Here is a 15,941-nt window from a genome sequence, read left to right as displayed (position 1 = left end):
AACGGCGGGAGGCGAGTCGTGGTGAGAGAGAGGGGGATACTGCTCGTGCAAGCAGCGCCTATGAGCAGTTCCGTAACTGAGCCACGGCCACTCGATCCCCGCTGTTGGTGCGGCCTGCCGACGTCTTTCCGAAAACAAAAGAGCGCGCGTGAGAGGAGAACTTCTCCCATTTTCCGTGGGGGCGCTGCACATCGGTGAGCGGTCTTGTGAGCTGTTTCACCTTATGTTGTACCGCAGGAAAGGCTGTAAGCGCGAGCTACTTGCTCTGGAGCAGATCTCGGCGGCACAAGCTCTCGTGCAGCAAGGGCAGCTGTCAACGCTATGAGCTCGCGCTTCCAGCCTTCGCTGCGGTACAACACAAGGTGAAACGGAGTATAGAGAAAGCGCCCAACGCGCTCTTTCTTCGCTACCCAGATAAAATATCTGCCTGTCATTGGCTTCGCCTATACCGAGGCGCTGCTGCAATTGCAGAAGGCAGCAAAACTCGCTTTACCCCCCCCCCCCCCCCCCCGCCCCTTCCCCCCCCCCCCCCTATGCACCGCTGTGCTCGGCGAAAATATCGTAGTGTCACTGTGTGGTTTGTATTGGCATTTTGGAAGCTGCCGGAAATGTAAATGCGCGTTCTAGTTCTGAGTGCCAGAAGGCGATGAAATGTGCCAACTCCACTCATGAAACAGGAAATCCTGCAGCTGATGAAGTACAATAAAGTCTCTTTCGAACTTGAGTTCGCATCGCTGACTTACATGGCTGGCTACTTGGCCTTCGTTTGCGAACAAAAGGTGAACATTTTTATTTGTAGAAATTGTCGTAATTTAAAAGCAATTAGCTGAAACATTCAACCTAGCAAAGCAATAAGAATTGCTCAGTGAAAGCAAGGAAGGCTAATGTGCAGAACCCGCTAAACTTCGCAGGTGGCGTGTCCTGAATGCAAGCGCAACTTAAGGGAAATGCATCACATGACGGAGCATATCAGTCCATGTTTAGCCTTGACCGAGGAGGACTCAGCTATCCACACGACCTGAAGCTGTCTGGCTGTGCAAGCTCGTCTGCACCCTTGTCGAGAGGGCTCTACAGTCGGCAGAGATTCGTGGTTGCGGAAGGATTTGCAAGGTCCTCTCGAACGCTGTGCTTCCACATGGACTGCCCGCTGATGTGGTGTGTTAACTGCCGAAAGCCCTACCACAGCGAAGAGCTCGGCGAGCTCTTTCTCAGAAAACTTCCCAGACATTTTTGGCAAACTGGGCTGGTGACCTAAACAGCCCACTAGAGAATATATTGAGGCTTTCGCGGAAGCCTCTTTCCCGAAAAGTACTCCGCTTGTGAACTATATGACTCCCTTAGTCTGTTTTTTTTTTTGTTTTTTTTTTAGCAATGAAGTTTATATTGCTGAAGTTATGCACACGGAATCTGATTTTATATTGTCCTTCACAGATGAATAAATGGCGCAGCTCGCGCGCGCTCGAGCGTTGGTTAAAACCGGAAATTACGCGGCCTAGCTATATCCAACTATAACTCCTATATTACAATGGTAATAGAAACGGGGCAACACTTACGGGAAGAAAACTACAATTCGCTCATACTGCCAGCAGAATGCAGCTTTAACGCGCAGCCTGCAGCTGAGTGGGCTTTTCGCAGAAAAAATCGTGTGCTTTTATTCTACACAGATTTGTCACATCATTCATGCAATCTGGCACTCGTTTCAAATGAGATTGCGGCATCACGAAAAAAAAAACCTAAATAGCCACACTGGGCCGGGCCGGGCGTACTGCTCCTCTCGCACTATATTTCGTCTTACCTTAGCATGGAAAAAAAAATTGGGTTGTGTGGATGTTTATACAGCCTAGAACTTGGTCTGCCTCACAGGGGCGACGAGTCTCCCAGCTGTAGATGAGAAATTTAGCCAGTGCGGTACAGCCGCTAGCCTGGGGTCTTTAACGTGCATCACGCAGTAGTGATACACGACCGCACGCCGGTACGATGCTCATCCAGATCGAAACGGGCAGGGGTGGGGCTCGAACCCAGGATCCCTGGGTTCTGCAGCGCGAGCTTTCGCTCCACGTGCTCCGAGCTGGTGTGCGCTAGACCACTCGGCCACCGATCCCCTACCTTAGCATGGACTAACCGCGAACGCTGTGCTAGCGCGAGCGGCTAGCCTTTACTGCCTTGACTGGAGCACTCGCTGCACGAACGCTCATGCAGCCTCCGAGGCTTCCTTCGAAGCAACTATCTTGCGCTTTCAGCACGCGCGGCTAACAAGTACATACTAACGTGAAATGAAGTGTAGAGTTCCTCGATATGCTCCCCCGAAAGGAACTCTATCTCTCACCGATAACGTGCGCCACGGCTGGCGCCTGCGGGGTAAAGTAGAACTATCGCGCTCACCGGCGGAGTGAGGCATACGGCAGGCCGCTCCCAAAGGGAGTCCTAATCAAGTGGCCGTGACTGAGCTATACTTTGTTTCACCTTAGCATAGACATTTTGTTAGCCGCGCATGCTGAAATGCGAGCTATTTGCTTTAGATGAAGCATCAGCGGCTGCACGAGCGCTCATGCAACGAGTGCTCCAGTCAGGGCAGGCAAGGCTACCCGCTCGCGCTTGCACAGCCTTTCCAGTTAGTTTGTAACAAGGTGAGACGCAGTATAATCTAATAACCTTTGCAGGTGCGCATTGTTTGGACTATAGACATTGTACCCAACTGATTGCAAGCCGTTTCACGGTGTCAAATGAATGCTTTGGAAGTTCTCTCCAGCACCCGTGCAGCAGCACGAAACAAAGTATCGGCATCGTTCAATTTTAGAATATCCGTTCGACCTGCAAGCCTGCCTTCCCTAGGCGTCATGAAATTGGAAAGAGCGAGTATATTTGAATTTTAGTCTTGGAATCATTTTCACTTGACGTTTTTACAATAACTCTTCTTAATTTCGCTATACTAAATAGCATACCGGAAATGATAAAGGCTGGTGATTCTGAATATATAGTTAGTTGGTGTAGCAAACAAACTTGCCGGAGTACCCCTTTAAATCGAGATCGTGCTTTTCCTAGCCTAGAGAACGTAGCTCTATGCCAGACTGCGCTGTGACATATGTTCATGTCACAGCCCAGACATAATGTACACTACTTGAAAGGTTGTAATTTCTTGTTGGAATCGTATTTATTACGGCACGCTTCACGGGTCTACCAGACAGTACAAAACAAATACCGTGCACGGCAACAAAAAAAAAGTGTGCACCTCTCTAAAAATTTGTGAACGTTCTGGCGCGCCGTTACGTTTCCAGTGAGGACGTCAACCACATAAACATCGCGCCTTTTCCCCTCCCCTCCTCGCTATCGGCTCCTCCTTCTCAACCTTGTTTTTGGAAGATTGGGGGCCGACAAAAACAGTGGGGGCCTTGACGACAGCAGCAGAGCGTGTTAGTGGTTGTCCAGACCCTCGTGATGAGCACGCTGCACGCCACCATGCAGAAATGTAAGCCTCAAGTAGCTTACCCCCAGCGCCGAAAAAAAAAAGTCCGAAAGCGGGCTAGAGCGGACGGAAACCATGCACGTTCAGAAACAGCAAATGCTTTGGCTGAAGTAAACTTCTCCTGTTTGGACAGGCTGTCAGTCGGCTGCGCGCCTTGCTGAGATGTAGGGGAGCGGAATGCAGGGAGAAGGAAGGTACAAAAAGGAGAGAGGGAATGGTGCTTACACCCGAAGCGAATTACTCGTGGTTAATGCGTCGGCACAAAATTTCCGGTGTGATACTACTGGCCGAAACCTCCTTGGTAACATTAAAAAAGTCATAGTTGGATTTTGTTTCCTAGCATTCCTCCCTACGTACCTGAAAATAAAAAAAAAAATGATCGATAAAAGTTTTAAAGATGTCAAAATATCGAAATCTACGAGTGTGCAATGCATGGGAAGGAACGGGTGTTTTCTTTGAATCAGGATATAGACGTTAAGGCCACGGTCCCACCGAATGTGGCAGTTTAGGTACTTTTTGGCAGGTAATTACTCATCTCCTTTTAAATACTCTTGTGTGGGATTGATGTCATTCGAAAGGCAATGCAATCCTCTTTTATTTGATATTATGTGAGTGTTGGTTTTTACTGTTCATGCGCATTTGTAGCGTTGCGAATATGATGTCGCGGACCCTCACTTGCTCCGCTAGTTCATGTTTTATGAACGTTCCATTAAAGATAACACGGTTCCAATATAGCAGTTTTGTTAAGATGATGTCGGAGCAGAGTGTAACGATACACTTTTTTGGTATTTGCACTACTTTGTTTTTTTCATCCCTCCAAATATTGCCCTAAAATTGACATTTTTCAGCACAAATATGTTTTAATGACAAGTGCTAGGACAATGAAGTTAGCTACAGATGTAGTGCTTATTATTAATAATATGCAGAAACAAATTTAATGTTGTGTAAAATGTTTTTGTTTAGATATTTTATTTCAAACGTAGCACTTTTTGGTGCTTCGAGTCGTGGTACTTCAAATGCCGCTGAGGAAATAATTAAACTAGGATAAAATCTTTTATAACATTTAGAGCTACAATGGTTGCCCAAGAGGTGGACGATGGCTTTTTTTCATTTTCGAAGTCATAACGCTCCAGGAGCCCTTCAACTTACCTGTTTTTGACGCATATCTTTTTTGGACATAAAACATATTTATTGACATCTAATAACATTTATTGTTTGGAATAGATATACATTGCAATGTATTAAATTTTCACAATGATATTGCTTTGGTTTTAGTAGGTGTAGAGCTCAGATAATTCTAAAAAAATTAAAAACTGTTTGGGTGTTTTGTTGCGCTACCTGGCGGATGACAGACAAACTGCTGATTTTTAATGTTCAAAAAATTTCCGAGGGCGGCGTCGGCGTCTGTATCCTCATCAATATTCGTGCCTTTTTACCTTCACATTAAAATATATATTGGAAGATTTACTATCAATAAATGAATGGTTCAAGTACTGAGTCAGGTTAATAAATCTAAGACAAATAATTACACAAGCGTAGCGTGATATAATGTGTTCATTATTTGATATGATTGAAATTAATAAAAAATAAAGACGAAGAAGAAAAGAATACACCCGAGTTCACTTCATGCCTAGAGCCACTAAATGAGCTGTAAAGTATCGGCACTTCGTTCCCCAAAATTGTTTTGGGCGGCGCCATTTTGGGTCTTGTACAGTGCAAACGCAACGGCCAATCGTCATGATCCAAAAGTACGACTTCCTCACCATTAGATGCCGTGCTAGGAAGCTGATTCAATATTGCAACGCTCTGTCGCGGGTTCTTTAAACATTCGTGGGGGACGGAAAAGCGTTTCCTGTGATTTTAGATATAGCTTCAGATAACTGGCAACCATTTTTTCAGCCACAATATGGCCATGTGTCGTTACTCTGAACCGTAGCTACTTTACTGGCACAAGCGGGAACAATGAGGAAGAGGCAGATGTCAAAAGGTAGTGGCTTGTGGAATCCACCGGGCTTACGTCATGGCCCCTCCAGGTATTACAAGCCTCTTGAACAAGAGCATGAATAATGTCATTAAATAAGCTACGCGTTAGAGTAGTGGCACTTGGCCATATTGTGGCTTAAAATCATGGTTTTCAGTTATTTGAAGCTTTACCTGAAATCACAAGAAACGCTTTTCCGTCCTCCACTTCAAACAGTTTGCGACAAAGCAAAGTAACATTACATGAGCTTCCTAACACCGAATCTAATGATGAGGATGTCGCACTTTTGAATCATGACGATCGGCATTTGCGCCTGCTCTGCACAAGCACCAAAATGGCGGTGTTCACAACACTGTCGGGGAAGAGAGTGCCGATACTCTAAGCGCCGCTCATTTATTGACTCTAGTTCCCGCGAAACTCCTTTTCCCTGAGTGAAACTGAAACTAAATACGAATAATACACCTATTTTATAGCTTATTTAGTTATAACCAACTACACATAATGAGAGGAGGAAGCTGCCGGGTAGGAAAAACGCGGGTTTCATGTGCGACCGTTCTAACCGTCTCAAAAGAGAGAACGCGCGAGCTTGCGCTGGTTTAAAAAAAGGCATCCAAAGAAAAGAGGCGGCACGCTGTGTTTTTTGTTATTAGGCGTCTAATTGCAAATTGTTGTGTGTATGTTTATACAGCCGGAAGTTAGTCTGCCTTAGTGGGCGTCTGGTGTCTCAGCTGTAGATGAGCATTTTAGCCGGTGCTGTACCACCGCAAACCTGGGGTCTTTAACGTGCACCACGCAGTAGGGATACACGACCGCACGCCGGTACGATGCTCTTCCAGATCGAAACGGACAGGGGCGGGGTGGTTTCTGCAGCGCGAGCTTTCGCTCCAAGTGCTCCGGGCTGGTGTGCGCTAGACCATGCACTCGACCACCGACCCCCCCCCCCCCCCCTTGTGGGTCTAATTTATATACAGGTATAAGTATTTGAAAATCGACGATGGGCGTCGATACTCTCGAGGTAATGTGACGTAATAACATTATATAAATAAACTTGTTGAAGGACTGAATGACAAAATTTTTATATTCTTGGATTGTAATATGGCGGTAGCCTATTGTACTTACTGTTGGCGAAGAGCAATATAAGTGACGAGGTAATGATTAAATGATGAGCTTCTATAAGGACCACGACATTAGTGGGTGTCGAACCACAACGTACACTGCCAGACTTGTTTCAAGTATCGTGTACCCAAAGACTTTCTTCACCCGCAACAGAATACGGTAGAATCAATGAGGACGCTGCTTTACAACTGTACGTGGAACAAGAAAACTGCAGTGTGCAGAAGTGCGGCTTATTTGTTAATAGGAGGGACGGATTTCTAGCAGCATTCCCTGATTGACTACTTGGAACAAATGGCCTCGTTGACGTGAAGTGTCCCCGTTCCAAAAGATTCTTGAAGCATACTTAAACCGCAAAGGAGTATGAGGCGAAAAATAAGAAAAAGGAGCCTGGTGTGAAAGGTCCAAATCACCACCATAGCTTCTACTATCGAATACAAGGGCAGTTACACAATACACAAAGAGAGTTTTGTGATTTAGTTATATTTACACTCAAGGGCATTGATATCCAACGTATTCAGAGAGATGACACCTTCTGGTCAACCAACACAGAGCCTTTACTACTCAAGTTTTACATGGAAGGCCCGACTTCCGCTGAAATTCTTTACGTAGACGAGTTGTCCGACCGTATAAACTGCAATTACTTCCGATCTGGGAATCTCTCGATCTTCGTTTGTAAGCCATAGTATCATGAGACCGAGGGGTGTGGCTCTTCGTCCGCCCAATATTGCTTCGGCGGGTGTTTTTACCGTGTAATATGCGACCGTCGCGTGCTGCTGGAACAACAACCTGGCGATTCTTCACTGAACTGCTTCTTCCGTAAGCTTCCAAACGGCTTTTTTTTTTGTTTCGCACACCATCTGTTCTGCATGCCCGTTAGTTGCAGGATGGTATGGTGCACTATCGTGATGCCTGATGCCGTTTTTGTTTCTTCAAAAATTTGTTTATTCTGTTTGAAGCAAGATTTGGCGCGTTATCAGAGAGAAGTATTTTCGGTAGGGCAAAAGTAGGTAAAAGATACCGTAGAACGTCAATGACGTGTTTGGACGTCGTGGCAGGCATGGTGTAAACTTCCAGCCACTTATACTACGCATCACCTATGACTCCGCCTATGCGGATACGTTTCGCCACACACCGATTGAATAGTGGATCGTTTTCAGTTACTGTTCATGATGGCGTTGGACTCAAGGAAGACTTCGAGTCTTTCCAAAAAGTTAGCCTAGGTGCCAGGACTTTTGTCGAAAGCGGTAAGTGTTCGAAACGTCTACAACGTCGGTAGCCACGTGCTGTGCTTGACACTGGACACTTACCATTCGCTGAGAAGAAACTTCCTTGTTCGTCTGCCACGAGTCGTCCGATATCAGGTCATCACCGCAACACCATCTCCCGACAAAAACGCATGTCTATAGTTAGCAATCACGTGAACTTATAAATTCCCGAACGCTCATAACTTGCCGTCGCTAAACGCCGTTCATTCATAGCGTCATCATTGCAAAATAAACGTCTTGCTATTTCTTCTGACGGTTTTCACCATATTCCTCCTAAGCTTTACTTACAACATTATGTGTGTCGGTACTTCCGAAAATATTGCAATGGCGTTTGTTTACTGGGAACTATAATGTAACATCTTCCGGACCCCGTGAAACACAATAGACAGTTTTAGTAGAGCGTTGCTGGCTCTTACGTACGCGATACGCAATAGTATAGCGTACGCTAAAAATGACCTTCTCGGACCGAATTTAGTTGTGCGTTACGTTTTCGAGTGAACACCGCGCATGATCTTGGTTAGATTTGCTAGAGCTGCAGAATTCCGCGTGCTTATAGCGCAACCATGCTCCTGGAAAGAAATATTGAAAATGAAAACGTGTCCCATCATTTTATTTCAAATTAAACCAAGCCGCAGCTGCCTCACCAAGCGCGCTTTTCTGCGGGGCACAGAGGCTACGAGTAAAGGCAAGTAAAGGCCGGTTCAGACACTTGCGTTTGACTGCGTTCTGCGCACGTGCACTCCCGACCCGCAATTTTATTGCGTACGCAAGGATTTACCGTACGATCCACTAAAACTAGGGAGTTTTAGAATAACGTACGCAATTTTAGTGCACGCTAGCGCTAAATTTAGCGCTTGTATTAGCGCACGCGACGCAGGGAAGTTTTAGAATAGCGTTTCTGCGCCGCGACGCAAAAGCCCAAGCATCTCGCGCTTGCGACGCCACCATGATACAGTCAAATTTTTATTTCATACACGAAATGATGTAACTTTAAAAGAAAACGAGTTTTTTGGTCCAGAGTAGCATTTTAATTTGTTTAAACATGAGAACACGACGCGAGCGGTTGACCGGTCGTGTCCGCTTGCGTCGCCTCGGCAAGAGAGGTCTCGTGTACTGACCTTCGCACATCGTTCCTTCGCCGTGAAATGTTCGCGCGTCGCAAATATCAAGTTGCCGGTGATCGCTGCCAAACCGAGTACAATGTCGTCTCGTATTGAAAATTGCAGTTGCGAGGATGCCGCCGACTCACTCTCACGACGCCGCCAAAGCAGCCGCCGACATAATCCTGGAAGCCGCCACTTTTTTTAACTGTGCTCGTCTTGGCTTTAGCTACGGTGGCTACTTTAGCCAACTTCTCATCACGAATCCTCCTTGGAGAAGCGCAAAGACTCTTTGCGTACGCACGCTATTTCCGAGAAATAGCGCGCGCTAAAATTGCGCACGCAAAGCGCAAAACCTGGTTTGCGTTTGGAGCATGCGCAGTGGCGACGACGCTATTCTTTGCGTACGCAAGGCTGTAGCGTGCGCTATTCTAAAACTCCCTATTAAAATGGTGAGGTAAGTACCGTAAATCGCGAAGTAGTTCACTTGACGTCCGCTTCCAACGGTGTCTTGGAAGATTGAGTCTACCGAGTGTGCATTCCTGCAGAAGAAATTTTCATTGATAGAATATTAACACGTCAATCAACATTTCATTCCTTCTTGGTAAGATTTATTGCGAAAGCCCGTGACAACCGCCGAACCACATCTCCCTATATCAGAAAACAATTTATATCCAGCCTGACATTAGACAGTTTTAGTGGATCGTATGCTAAAGCCTTGCGTACGCAATAAAATTGCGGGTCATGAGTGCGCTTGCGCAGAACGCAATAGAAGCGCTAGCGTATTGCGTACGCACGCAACGCTGGGGATTTTGCGAGGCGGGCTAGCGGGCTTTGCGGGACGCTCTCGAGAGATCTCGGACCCAACGAGAGCGCCAGTTTCAAGATGGCGGTTGCCTCGACTGGCGCAGCAAGGGCGACGTGGTGTTTTCGAAGTTCTGTGTTACGTGAAATTGCGTGGTGTTCAGCTCGGCAATTCTTTCTGGGACCTACCGCGGTCAAATCAGATCGTCGTGCAGCTGAAGGAGTGCACAGTGAAAATGTTCGCCGCTCGGAATATGCTACAACGCTGCGATCTGCTCAACGCTAAGCCTGTTCGCACGGTTCATCGCCAACGGACGAGCGACTCTAAAAGAAATCGCCGAAGATTTCGCTATGCACTGGACATCACGGTCATGAATTTCATTCCGCGATAGCATTGATAGGAGGTGCCGTTTCAACGGGACGATTATCGGAGGCTCCGTGTTCGAATTTGGCTACGCACTCTGAAGCCTGGTTCAGACAGTTGCGTTTGACTGCGTTGCGGCAGCGAGAAACCAGGACATCCCTGCTACTTATATCGTCTGCTAAGATGATTCTTTGAATTGGATTGCACGCTTCATACGAAGCACAGATGTGCCGGTGACTCGCTTTCGGTTCTCAATGCAACGCAGTCAAACGCACTCAAACGCAAGTGTCTGAACCGGCCTTTACTCGTAGCCTCTGTACCACGAGAAAAAGTACGCTTGACGAGGCAGCTGTGGCTTGGTTTAATTTGAAATAAAATGATTGGACACGTTTTCATTTTCAATATTTCGTTCCAGGAGCATGGTTGGGCTATAAGCACGCGGAATTCTGCAGCTCTAGCAAATCTAAAAAAAATAAAATTGGGTTGTGTGTATGTTTATACAGCCTAGAACTTGGTCTGCCTCACAGGGGCGACGAGTCTCCCAGCTGTAGATGAGCAATTTAGCCAGTGCAGTACAACCGCTAGTCTGGGGTCTTTAACGTGCACCACGCAGTAGTGATACACGACCGCACGCCGGTACGATGCTCATCCAGATCGAAACGGGCAGGGATGGGGATTGAACCCAGGATCCTTGGATACAACAGACCGAAGCTCTCGCTCCACGTGCTCCGAGCTGGTGTGCGCCGTGCGCTCACCAAGATCATGCGTGGTGTTCACTCGAAAACGTAACGCACAACTAAATTCGGTCCGAGCAGGTCATTTTTAGCGTACGCTATACTATTGCGTATTGCGTACGCAAGAGCCAGCCACGCTATACTAAAACTGTCTATTCTCGCATACATCCGTTTGCTGGGCCACGCTACTTGAGCTAGCTGAGCACAGCTGGCAGCGGCGCGAGCAAGGCCACGAGGGGAACGTGATGGTGCTCGAGCCATCCCACTGTGAAGCAATGTTTCGGCCACCCCACTAAAGCCCCTCGATATGTTTGCGTTTGTCGTGCAAGTAGCGCCAAATGCGCGAGTGCACGAGACCCACGTCTCGAGCGGCCCTTGGAAGCGAATGGCGGTGCAGCACTGAAATGAGCGGCCTTAGGAAGCGAATGGCGGCGGAGCACCCGCTCGTGGCACGTGTCTCGCGCGTTTCCACAACAATGGTTGGCGGTACTTGTAAAAAAAACGCCTTTATCAAGGGGCTTTACACCCCACGGGTGCGTGTCGCCATCTATTGGTTGAACTAACGCCTTGTTCAAGATGGCTGCCGTGGGACCGCAGCCTTAATAATACAACAATAAACTATTCATGAACACAGACAGACATAAAAAAGAAGTACTCATCCACTGGCATAATGCAGCCGCTATGCATCAGCCTCCTTAATTGAGGTTGTAAGAGTGGCGGCTCAGCAAATCCCACTCTACATATTTATTTACAATATTCACACTGTCCTTTTCGACTAGCTCATCGAGGGGCCCTACGCCGAATTTCAGATTCCGTGCAGCTCGTGGTTCAGGCACCTCGTGTCCTTAGCTCGTGCCTCTCCCGTGAGCTTAGCGCCGTTCAAGCGCTGGATCGCTGCCGATAGCTGCCGCTACAGGTACTCCCCCCCTAGCGAGGAAGCGGTCTGGCGAGCGTTCCTGGCTTCGAGAGGGTGCGTGTGGAGGCTGGTGTTCATCTGGAACCTGACGCCAGGTGGCTTTGGAAGGCGTGTGGTTTCGGATGAGTAGAAATCGGGTGCCAAGTGAGCTGGCTTGACTCTGTCCAGGGAGACTACTTCTTCTCGACCGTTGATGTCGAGCGTCAGGTTCTTCTTGCCTCGACGCAGTATCAGATAAGGGCCGTCATACGGGGACTGCAAGGGCTTCTTCACGCCATCGTGTCGAATGAACACGTGTGTACTTTTGTCGAGGTCGCGGCTGACAAAAGCGTCTTGTGGAGGGCGTCCTTGGGCAGGTGGGCTGGAGGTCTTTCATTAGTAGTCGCAGCCGCTGGACGTAGTTTTCTGCTGTTTCCTGTGAAATGTTGGCTGAGGAAAAAAAAACTTCACCAGGCACGCGGAGTGACGTGCCGTAAACGAGTTCGGCTGCACTACAATTAATGTCCGATTTGTAGGTTGTTCTGATTCCCAACAAGACAAGTGGAAGAGCCTCTGTCCATGCCGAGCTTTTGGTTTGTGCTTTGATGGAGGCTTTCAACTGATGATGAAAACGCTCTACCATGCCGTTGGGGATTGGATGGTAGGACGCCGTATGGATGTGTTGGACTCCAGGGAAGTGGGAGAAAGTCCGAAATAAAGTCGGTTCGAACTGACGTTCTTTGTCCGTTGTGATTGCTTGTGGGACACCAAAACGACTAATCCACATTTTAATCAGTGTGCGAGCTACGGTTGTTGCGGTGATGTCTTTCATTGGTGCCGCTTCGGGCCACCGCATGAAGCGATCGACGTATCACCCCCATTCCTTCCCCCACCTCTTCCTCCTGGGAGGCGGCCCTATCCGGCACAGAGCTCGATGACCAGCGGCGACTGGTTGAGCGAGCCCGCCGAAACTGGGCGGCCAACGGAGCCCTGGACTAAGGGCACCGACCAGAGACCGCAAGGTCCTTTCACTTTATCAATTAATAAAGTTTACGATGATGATGACGCAGGTCAGAAAATAACGGATTTCTTGTGATACAGGAAGTGGTCCCACGATATAGACGTGAATGTGGGCGAAGCGCTTTTCCGGTGTGGTAAAAGTTCCCAAGGGCGCCTTGGTGTGCCGGTAAACTTCCGAGCGTTGGCACTAGATGCAAGTTTTGGCCCAGGACCTAACGTCAACGTTGATACGAGGCCATATAAACCGCGAAACTATCAGTTTCTGGGTTGCTCGTATCCCGGGATGGGACAAGGAGTGCAGGCAGTCAAAAACTGCTCGTCGCAAGTCTGCTGGTACGAAGGGGCGGGGATGACCTGTCGAAACTTCGCATGCAACTGTGTAGTCACAGTCGGGCATGCGTATGTCTTCAAAGACTAATGTCGTTGACGTTGTCCGTAGGCGTTGTAGTTCGAGGTCGCCTCGTTGTGCCTCCGCCAGCTGTTCGTAAGGAACTGCAGGTCGTTCCGTGGAGCAGAGGTTGACCCCAACTCTTGAGAGTGCGCCAGCTTTGGCGTTATCCGTGTCCTTAACGAAGCAGATGTCGGTGGTGAATTCCGAAATATATGCCATCTGCCGTATCTCACGCGGAGTGTGTGCTGTGCTGTTGGAGGCTAGCGCGTAGGTGAACGGCTTATGGTCTGTCAAGACGAAGAAGCTTCGACCTTCCACGCAGTGGCGAAAGTGCTTGATGGCAAGGTATAATGCCAGCAGCTCACGTCCAAAGGTGCTGTATCGCCGTTCTGTTGGAGTCAGCTTCTTCGAAAGAAGCAAAGTGGTTGCCAGTTGTTTCCGTCTTGTTGTTGTAAAACCGCTCCAACAGCTCCATTCGAGGCGTCGATCACGATGGAGAGGGGTGCGTCGCTTTTGGGGTGGCTGAGAAGGGTGACGTTGGCAATAATATTTTAGAGCGCAGCTCTTAGGGGCCCGTTCCCGGCTTGAGCGGCGTCGGCGTCGCCGTCGGCGTCGGCGTTGGCGTCGGCGTAACCAAGGTCATCCCAAGGTCACGTGGCCCCCAAGGTCATCCCAAGGTCACGTGACCCCCAAGGTCACCACAAGGTCACGTGACACCCAAAGTCACGTGACCCCCCTGAAGTCACGTGACCCCCCCCCCGAAGTCACGTGACACCCCCAGGTCACGTGACCACCCCCAGAGTCACGTGACCTGGGGGTGTCACGTGACTTCGGGGGGCATCCGCATCGTCATCGTCATCATCACAGATGACGTCATCAGTGACGTCACTGATGACGTCACCGACATCCGCATCGTCATCGTCATCATCGCTGATGACGTCATCGGAGTCCGCATCGTCATCGTCAGTGATGACGTCATCAGTGACGTCACTGATGACATCATCGGCATGGCCACGTGGCTCCCCAAGGTCACGTGACCCCCCCCCCAGGTCACTTCACCCCCCAGTACCCTCCCCTCCTCCTCCTCAAGAGCTGCGCTCTAATTCGGTGTTACAGGGAGTTGTAAACGGCTTTCACTTTTTTTCACTGTCTCGAAAGCTTGGTTGGCGGTTGGCGTCCATTGGAGTGGCGCTGCCTTTACTTTGGTGGCCGGCAATAGGTCGTAGAGGGGCTCGCAAACTTGAGCGCACCATGGTATAAACCGTCGATAAAAATTCACGAGGACGAGAATGTTCCGAAGTTTCTTCGCCGTCGGGGGTTGTGGAAAGCTTCGGATGACTTCGACTTTCTCGGGTAATGGCTGAATTCCACGGCTATCAACGTGGTGGCCAAGAAATTCAAGTTCGTTGACGCCGAATTCACTCATGGTCGGATTGACGACAAGTCCGTATTCTTGGAAGCGCGAGAAGAGTTGTCGTAGATGTGCGGCGTGCTCTTCCGTAGTGTTGCTGAATACAAGGATATCGTCGATGTACGCGAAGGTGAATGACAAACCTCGGAGGACTGTGTCGAAGAATCGTTGAAAGGTTTGTGCAGCGTTGCGCAGTCCAAAGGGCATTCGCAAGAACTCTTACAAACCAAACGGTGTGATGACAGCCGTCTTGGGGATGTCTGCCGGTTCTATGGGAATCTGGTAGAATGCCTTTACGAGGTCCACCTTGCTGAAAACCTTCGCGCCCTGCAGAATTCCACCGAAGTCCTGAGTATGAGGATGGGGTAACGGTTCGGCAGAGTACACTGGTTTAATGATCGGCAGTCCCCACAGGGGCGCCAGTCCCCGGTTTTCTTCGGGGCCATGTGAAGGGCCGATGACGACGGACTCGAAGATGGCCTGATAAAACCAAGTTCATGCACGTGTTAGAATTCGTTCTTGGCTATCTTCAGGCGGTCGGGAGCGAGTCGACGTGGTCTGGCGAAAACTGGTGCCCCTTTCGTCACGATGTCATGGGTCACGGTGTGTCGGATGGCTCGATCGGGAGCAGGTGGGCGAAACATTGCAGGAAATTCGTCGGCGATGGTTTGCCAAGGAGAAATCGTTTCTGTTCGTGGAAGAGCAAGTTTAAGAGGAGGGGACTTCGACACGATAACTTGGACGCCTAATTGCGTCTCGGTGTCAAGGAGTTGATTTCTCCTCAGGTCCATGGTCAGTGCGAATCGCCGCAGAAAGTCTGCTCCTATGATCGCCGGCCGAACATTCGCAATGATAAAAATCCAATGGAATGTCCGGCGGAGTCCGATGTCCAACGTCAGGGACCTTTCGCCGTACGCTTTTATCGAGGATCTGTTAACAGCATGGAGCGGTGGCGACTCTTGGCGGCACCGGCGGTCCTCCAGCATAGGAGCTACCACGCTTACCTCAGCCCCAGTATCCGCCAGGAAGCGGACCTCTGTGCTGCGTTCCGTGACGTAGAAAAGCCGGCCTGAAGTTGGGCTTTCGACGCTGGCTCCGTTCAGCGGGTGCCCATGTCGTCTCCCAAGTAGTTACACGGTGGGCGGCATGCTCTGGCTCGGGATCCGAATCTCTGGTGGTACCAGCATACTCTTGGAAGGTGGGACCCAGCTCTTGATTCACTTCGGCGCTGGGCAGCGTTAGCTCGTGGATTGACGGTCAAGGATCGGGAAGGTCGTGATTGGAGGTTACAAATCTCACGACTGAGCTCACTCACCCTGGCCTCTATGTTATCGTTGAAGCTGAGGAGTCAAGCGAGCTAGGATCCGATGTCGCTCACAGTAGTGCGCGGCGTTGAG

This window comes from Ixodes scapularis, unplaced genomic scaffold (assembly GCF_016920785.2).
Source record: "Ixodes scapularis isolate PalLabHiFi unplaced genomic scaffold, ASM1692078v2 PGA_scaffold6__148_contigs__length_123643588, whole genome shotgun sequence".
NCBI lineage: Eukaryota > Metazoa > Arthropoda > Arachnida > Ixodida > Ixodidae > Ixodes > Ixodes scapularis.
Note: the sequence above shows the minus strand (reverse complement) of the source record.